The sequence below is a fragment of the Schistocerca gregaria genome, unplaced genomic scaffold, assembly GCF_023897955.1.
Source record: "Schistocerca gregaria isolate iqSchGreg1 unplaced genomic scaffold, iqSchGreg1.2 ptg000174l, whole genome shotgun sequence".
NCBI classification, from domain to species: Eukaryota; Metazoa; Arthropoda; class Insecta; order Orthoptera; family Acrididae; genus Schistocerca; species Schistocerca gregaria.
In genome coordinates, this window is record NW_026061726.1 from 3190646 (window position 1) to 3197822 (window position 7177).

The 7177-nt window shown below is 48.9% G+C and overlaps 1 non-coding gene across 1 annotated transcript; it reads right to left on the reverse strand.

Annotated features, from left to right (window-relative positions):
- Positions 1 to 256: 256 nt before the first annotated feature.
- On the reverse strand, positions 257 to 328 carry Trnaa-ggc (transfer RNA alanine (anticodon GGC)). Its single transcript has one exon. It is a non-coding gene; the product is annotated as a tRNA-Ala (tRNA).
- Positions 329 to 7177: the final 6849 nt, after the last annotated feature.

The window sequence follows — 7177 nt, forward strand, 5'->3', positions numbered from 1 at the left end:
TCGAAAATAGAATTCGGACACCGCTCTGAGTAAGACCAACGTGTTGTCCACCCTCTAGACTTCAATGAGGTTAAGCCGCGATACCTAAGACAGATCTGCACTCGATGACACCTCGATAACAGCCGGTCCCCACACTTACATCTTGCTCTCCTTACGTCAGTATACATCATATCAGTCTGTGACGCTGGCTTTCCAACATCTTGCGTGCCTTTAGGTTCGCCGCGATCAACACTTACCATGCACTGACAACAAAATATGGTGGCGCCGCGGCTTGAACCCTGGACCTTTCACATGCCAAGCGAACGCTCTACCAACTGAGCTACGCCCCATGCACGAGCAAATTGCGCTATTCCCCATTCTTTGCGACTCAGATGCGCACGGACACGATGGTTGGTTGGTTTGTAGCGGTGAAGGGAGCAGAGTACAAAGGCGCGGACCCGTTCATATACACAAAAGTTCCAAGTAGTTTCGATGCTCTGGTATTACAAATGCAAATTCCGTCTGTTTTTAACGTCTTAAATTGAAAGAGCCGTCACAAATTGCTCCGTTTTCACTCCTTGACGACAATCATACAGCACCTGAGGTAACAAACACATCTCGAGCCCCATTGTGCACTCCATTATTCATGCCAACTCAGTGCCTCGCTCTTTACTACTGTGTACCAATCTTGTCGTCCAACTGCAAAACACTGGGCCACATTTAGTTTCCGCGTCTCCATTGCATTGCGCATACTACGAAACGCTCCCCAAACTTGGCACTCACCCTCGCAGCCGACTTTTCCGACTTTCCACGTCGCTCACGCAACGCTCACGCTAGTGACAGCATTATTTATAGTTCGACGTCGCGCCAAAGCGAATGAGCACATTTCGCCTACGGCTTAGGCCGCCCTCCTAGTGTGGCTGCTCGGTGTCTGCAGGCAGCGAGGGTCTGCAAGCTTCCTGTGTTCGCACCTATGTCACCTGTGCTTGCTTGTCAGAGACAGACTACCGCAAAACATACAACTCACTCCATGAATTGATTGCTACGGCATCTGTTATCAGCAGTCACAACTAACAACACCAGTAGCAGCTGACTGCATGCAAAGAATAGGAATGTGCAGTGGAATTTACGTGAACTCAGCGCAAGGCAGATCTTTCCGACATAGACTTGAGAATCTTACAGGAACACTTGTACTGTTTCTAAATTAAGTGTAGGCGTGGGAGGAGGGTGCTTCCTGCGCACTAATAACAGCACGCTTGTCAATTGTGGATGCTAATCATTCGCTTGTATCTTCCTAGACACATCTGCTGGTTGTGAATTATTCCACTTGCATGGCAAGGTGCGCATGTAGGTGTGTTAAAAATTCTGGAGGCACTGGGTATTGATGCCAGTTCCTCTCGCATACTAAGCGAGCGCTCTACCATCTGAGCTACGCCCGCCCCCCCGAAGACTAATGGTGCTACATACAGCCATATAGACGACACAGACCCTTGCACTCCCATTATTCAGCAGACAAACACTACTCTCTATGTATCCGTTAGGGTGTCTTTCAGGTTTCGTGCATTCTATATCGAATCGTAGTTGGCCACAATGAAAGTGGCACGTATAACGTCGAAAATAGAATTCGGACAGCGCTCTGAGTAAGACCAACGTGTTGTCCACCCTCTAGACTTCAATGAGGTTAAGCCGCGATACCTAAGACAGATCTGCACTCGATGACACCTCGATAACAGCCGGTCCCCACACTTACATCTTGCTCTCCTTACGTCAGTATACATCATATCAGTCTGTGACGCTGGCTTTGCAACATCTTGCGTGCCTTTAGGTTCGCCGCGACCAACACTTACCGTGCACTGACCACAAAAAATGTAGGCACCACGGCTTGAACACTGGACCTTTCACATGCCAAGCGAACGCTCTACCAACTGAGCAACGCCCCATGCACGAGCAAACTGCGCTATTCCCCATTCTTTGCGACTCAGATGCGCACGGACACGATGGTTGGTTGGTTTGTAGCGGTGAAGGGAGCAGAGTACAAAGGCGCGGACCCGTTCATATACACAAAAGTACCAAGTAGTTTCGATGCTCTGGTATTACAAATGAAAATTCCGTCTGTTTTTAACGTCTTAAATTGAAAGAGACGTCACAAATTGCTCCGTTTTCACTCCTTGACGACAATCATACAGCACCTGAGGTAACAAACACATCTCGAGCCCCATTGTGCACTCCATTATTCATGCCAACTCAGTGCCTCGCTCTTTACTACTGTGTACCAATCTTGTCGTCCAACTGCAAAACACTGGGCCACAATAAGTTTCCGCGTCTCCATTGCACTGCGCATACTACGAAACGCTCCCCAAACTTGGCACTCACCCTCGCAGCCGACTTTTCCCACTTTCCACGACGCTCACGCTAGTGACAGCATTATTTATAGTTCGACGTCGCGCCAAAGCGAATGAGCACATTTCGCCTACGGCTTAGGCCGCCCTCCTAGTGTGGCTGCTCGGTGTCTGCAGGCAGCGAGGGTCTGCAAGCTTCCTGTGTTCGCACCTATGTCACCTGTGCTTGCTTGTCAGAGACAGACTATCGGAAAACATACAACTCACTCCATGAATTGATTGCTACGGCATCTGTTATCAGCAGTCACAACTAGCAACACCAGTAGCAGCTGACTGCATGCAAAGAATAGGAATGTGCAGTGGGATTTACGTGAACTCAGCGCAAGGCAGATCTTTCCGATATAGGCTTGAGAATCTTACGGGAACACTTGTACTGTTTCTAAATTAAGTGTAGGCGTGGGAGGAGGGTGCTTCCTGCGCTCTAATAACAGCACGCTTGTCAATTGTGGATGCTAATAATTCGCTTGTATCTTCCTAGACACATCTGCTGGTTGTGAATTATTCCACTTGCATGGCAAGGTGCGCATGTAGGTGTGTTAAAAATTCTGGAGGCACTGGGTATTGATCCCAGTTCCTCTCGCATACTAAGCGAGGGCTCTACCATCTGAGCTACGCCCGCCGCCCCGAAGACTAATGGTGCTACATACAGCCATATAGACGACACAGACCCTTGCACTCCCATTATTCAGCAGACAAACACTACTCTCTATGTATCCGTTAGGGTGTCTTTCAGGTTTCGTGCATTATGTATCGAATCGTAGTTGGCCACAATGAAAGTGGCACGTATAACGTCGAAAATAGAATTCGGACACCGCTCTGAGTAAGACCAACGTGTTGTCCACCCTCTAGACTTCAATGAGGTTAAGCCGCGATACCTAAGACAGATCTGCACTCGATGACACCTCGATAACAGCCGGTCCCCATACTTACATCTTGCTCTCCTTACGTCAGTATACATCATATCAGTCTGTGACACTGGCTTTGCAACATCTTGCGTGCCTTTAGGTTCGCCGCGACCAACACTTACCATGCTCTGACCACAAAAAATGTAGGCGCCGCGGCTTGAACACTGGACCTTTCACATGCCAAGCGAACGCTCTACCAACTGAGCTACGCCCCATGCACGAGCAAACTGCGCTATTCCCCATTCTTTGCGACTCAGATGCGCACGGACACGATGGTTGGTTGGTTTGTAGCGGTGAAGGGAGCAGAGTACAAAGGCGCGGACCCGTTCATATACACAAAAGTTCCAAGTAGTTTCGATGCTCTGGTATTACAAATGCAAATTCCGTCTGTTTTTAACGTCTTAAATTCAAAGAGCCGTCACAAATTGCTCCGTTTTCACTCCTTGACGACAATCATACAGCACCTGAGGTAACAAACACATCTCGAGCCCCATTGTGCACTCCATTATTCATGCCAACTCAGTGCCTCGCTCTTTACTACTGTGTACCAATCTTGTCGTCCAACTGCAAAACACTGGGCCACAATAAGTTTCCGCGTCTCCATTGCACTGCGCACACTACGAAACGCTCCCCAAACTTGGCACTCACCCTCGCAGCCGACTTTTCCGACTTTCCACGACGCTCACGCAACGCTCACGCTAGTGACAGCATTATTTATAGTTCGACGTCGCGCCAAAGCGAATGAGCACATTTCGCCTACGGCTTAGGCCGCCCTCCTAGTGTGGCTGCTCGGTGTCTGCAGGCAGCGAGGGTCTGCAGGCTTCCTGTGTTCGCACCTATGTCACCTGTGCTTGCTTGTCAGAGACAGACTACCGCAAAACATACAACTCACTAAATGAATTGATTGCTACGGCATCTGTTATCAGCAGTCACAACTAACAACACCAGTAGCAGCTGACTGCATGCAAAGAATAGGAATGTGCAGTGGAATTTACGTGAACTCAGCGCAAGGCAGATCTTTCCGACATAGGCTTGAGAATCTTACAGGAACACTTGTACTATTTCTAAATTAAGTGTAGGCGTGGGAGGAGGGTGCTTCCTGCGCACTAATAACAGCACGCTTGTCAATTGTGGATGCTAATCATTCGCTTGTATCTTCCTAGACACATCTGCTGGTTGCCAATTATTCCACTTGCATGGCAAGGTGCGCATGTAGGTGTGTTAAAAATTCTGGAAGCACTGAGTATTGATCCCAGTTCCTCTCGCATACTAAGCGAGCGCTCTACCATCTGAGCTACGCCCGCCCCCCCCGAAGACTAATGGTGCTACATACAGCCATATAGACGACACAGACCCTTGCACTCCCATTATTCAGCAGACAAACACTACTCTCTATGTATCCGTTAGGGTGTCTTTCAGGTTTCGTGCATTCTGTATCGAATCGTAGTTGGCCACAATGAAAGTGGCACGTATAACGTCGAAAATAGAATTCGGACACCGCTCTGAGTAAGACCAACGTGTTGTCCACCCTCTAGACTTCAATGAGGTTAAGCCGCGATACCTAAGACAGATCTGCACTCGATGACACCTCGATAACAGCCGGTCCCCACACTTACATCTTAATCTCCTTACGTCAGTATACATCATATCAGTCTGTGACGCTGGCTTTCCAACATCTTGCGTGCCTTTAGGTTCGCCGCGATCAACACTTATGATGCACTGACAACAAAATATGGAGGCGCCGCGGCTTGAACCCTGGACCTTTCACATGCCAAGCGAACGCTCTACCAACTGAGCTACGCCCCATGCACGAGCAAACTGCGCTATTCCCCATTCTTTGCGACTCAGATGCGCACGGACACGATGGTTGGTTGGTTTGTAGCGGTTAAGGGAGCAGAGTACAAAGGCGCGGACCCGTTCATATACACAAAAGTTCCAAGTAGTTTCGATGCTCTGGTATTACAAATGCAAATTCCGTCTGTTTTTAACGTCTTAAATTCAAAGAGCCGTCACAAATTGCTCCGTTTTCACTCCTTGACGACAATCATACAGCACCTGAGGTAACAAACACATCTCGAGCCCCATTGTGCACTCCATTATTCATGCCAACTCAGTGCCTCGCTCTTTACTACTGTGTACCAATCTTGTCGTCCAACTGCAAAACACTGGGCCACATTTAGTTTCCGCGTCTCCATTGCATTGCGCATACTACGAAACGCTCCCCAAACTTGGCACTCACCCTCGCAGCCGACTTTTCCGACTTTCCACGTCGCTCACGCAACGCTCACGCTAGTGACAGCATTATTTATAGTTCGACGTCGCGCCAAAGCGAATGAGCAAATTTCGCCTACGGCTTAGGCCGCCCTCCTAGTGTGGCTGCTCGGTGTCTGCAGGCAGCGAGGGTCTGCAAGCTTCCTGTGTTCGCACCTATGTCACCTGTGCTTGCTTGTCAGAGACAGACTATCGGAAAACATACAACTCACTCCATGAATTGATTGCTACGGCATCTGTTATCAGCAGTCACAACTAGCAACACCAGTAGCAGCTGACTGCATGCAAAGAATAGGAATGTGCAGTGGGATTTACGTGAACTCAGCGCAAGGCAGATCTTTCCGACATAGGCTTGAGAATCTTACGGGAACACTTGTACTGTTTCTAAATTAAGTGTAGGCGTGGGAGGAGGGTGCTTCCTGCGCACTAATAACAGCACGCTTGTCAATTGTGGATGCTAATCATTCGCTTGTATCTTCCTAGACACATCTGCTGGTTGTGAATTATTCCACTTGCATGGCAAGGTGCGCATGTAGGTGTGTTAAAAATTCTGGAGGCACTGGGTATTGATCCCAGTTCCTCTCGCATACTAAGCGAGGGCTCTACCATCTGAGCTACGCCCGCCGCCCCGAAGACTAATGGTGCTACATACAGCCATATAGACGACACAGACCCTTCCACTCCCATTATTCAGCAGACAAACACTACTCTCTATGTATCCGTTAGGGTGTCTTTCAGGTTTCGTGCATTATGTATCGAATCGTAGTTGGCCACAATGAAAGTGGCACGTATAACGTCGAAAATAGAATTCGGACACCGCTCTGAGTAAGACCAACGTGTTGTCCACCCTCTAGACTTCAATGAGGTTAAGCCGCGATACCTAAGACAGATCTGCACTCGATGACACCTCGATAATAGCCGGTCCCCACACTTACATCTTGCTCTCCTTACGTCAGTATACATCATATCAGTCTGTGACACTGGCTTTGCAACATCTTGCGTGCCTTTAGGTTCGCCGCGACCAACACTTACCATGCACTGACCACAAAAAATGTAGGCGCCGCGGCTTGAACACTGGACCTTTCACATGCCAAGCGAACGCTCTACCAACTGAGCTACGCCCCATGCACGAGCAAACTGCGCTATTCCCCATTCTTTGCGACTCAGATGCGCACGGACACGATGGTTGGTTGGTTTGTAGCGGTGAAGGGAGCAGAGTACAAAGGCGCGGACCCGTTCATATACACAAAAGTTCCAAGTAGTTTCGATGCTCTGGTATTACAAATGCAAATTCCGTCTGTTTTTAACGTCTTAAATTCAAAGAGCCGTCACAAATTGCTCCGTTTTCACTCCTTGACGACAATCATACAGCACCTGAGGTAACAAACACATCTCGAGCCCCATTGTGCACTCCATTATTCATGCCAACTCAGTGCCTCGCTCTTTACTACTGTGTACCAATCTTGTCGTCCAACTGCAAAACACTGGGCCACAATAAGTTTCCGCGTCTCCATTGCACTGCGCATACTACGAACGGCTCCCCAAACTTGGCACTCACCCTCGCAGCCGACTTTTCCGACTATCCACGACGCTCACGCAACGCTCACGCTAGTGACAGCATTA